The sequence below is a fragment of the Macadamia integrifolia genome, unplaced genomic scaffold, assembly GCF_013358625.1.
Source record: "Macadamia integrifolia cultivar HAES 741 unplaced genomic scaffold, SCU_Mint_v3 scaffold1514, whole genome shotgun sequence".
NCBI classification, from domain to species: Eukaryota; Viridiplantae; Streptophyta; class Magnoliopsida; order Proteales; family Proteaceae; genus Macadamia; species Macadamia integrifolia.
The window spans coordinates 106,372-107,455 of record NW_024868241.1 but is presented as its reverse complement, the minus strand read 5'-3'; the positions used below and the strand labels follow the sequence as shown (position 1 = coordinate 107,455).

Sequence of the window (1,084 nt, the reverse complement as noted above, 5' to 3'; positions counted from 1 at the left end):
TCACAGTATGATAAAGATAGGTTTCGCCCTATAGCAATACCTCAGGAATTGACCTGGGCAACCCCGAATCCCTACCGGTAAGCTCACAAAAGAAAATCAAAAAAAAAAAATTGAAATTCTTTTGTGTTTGTGGTTTATCTTATTCTAGTTGTGGATAGTGTTCTATTACATGAGTGTTGGGTGGGTACATAATAGTGCAAATAGGTTAAAAAGAAGAGATCCAACAAGTAGTGACTCTATACATTTACTCTCTTTAGTACCTTTCAATATGGGAGACCAACAGCAAAACCCTCTACCTAAATCTCTGAAAGATAGGCTCTATCCTGCTAGAATAGCCCAACCTTCCTGCATAGTTCTACCACAAACCCATGGCAATAATTATGAGCTCAAATTTTAGTTCACCACTATGTCATCCCATTTTCATGGGCTGCCCTTTGAGGATGCATATTTATTCTTTACAGAATTTGAAGAGGTATGTGTTCTAATTAAAATCCAATAACTTTCTGATGATGTTGTTAAGCTTAGGTTCATCACTTTTGTATTAAAAGATCAAGCTAAGAAGTGGTTGTATGGGTTACACACAAATTTCATGACCACATAGGAGAAATTCACAGTTGTCTTCCTCAAGAAGTTTTTCCCAACTCACAAGACCAATAAGCTTGGAAGTGATATTCTCCAGTTTAGGCAGAAGCCTAGTGAGTCCTTTTCTAAACTTATGGAGTGATTCAAGGATCGACTCTAGGAATGCCCTCACCATAGTCTAGAATTATTGCATTTATGGCAGATTATTTATGATGGTATTGATTACCCAACTAAACAAATGATAGAGTCTATATGCCCTAGATGATTCACATCCTTTACAGATGAAGGAGAGATGTGGGAATTCTCACTTGACCTAGCTGATAAAACCCGTGAATGGGAGTCAATCCAAGAAAGTGAAAGAACCATAGAAGTGAAAAGATATTTTGTAGATGGGATAGTAACCAATTAAACCCATTTGGATAGCCTAATCAAGAGGATCGAGGCTATTATTCCTAGAGAGGCATCATTAGTCAATTTGGTTAAGATGCGTGCTTGGTGCCAG

At 37.5% G+C, this 1,084-nt stretch overlaps 1 non-coding gene across 1 annotated transcript; it reads right to left on the bottom strand.

Moving 5' to 3' along the window:
• Window positions 1–655: 655 nt before the first annotated feature.
• On the bottom strand, window positions 656–762 carry LOC122064074. The gene has a single exon (XR_006135576.1). It is a non-coding gene; the product is annotated as a small nucleolar RNA R71 (small nucleolar RNA).
• Between the last annotated feature and the right edge of the window lie 322 nt (window positions 763–1,084).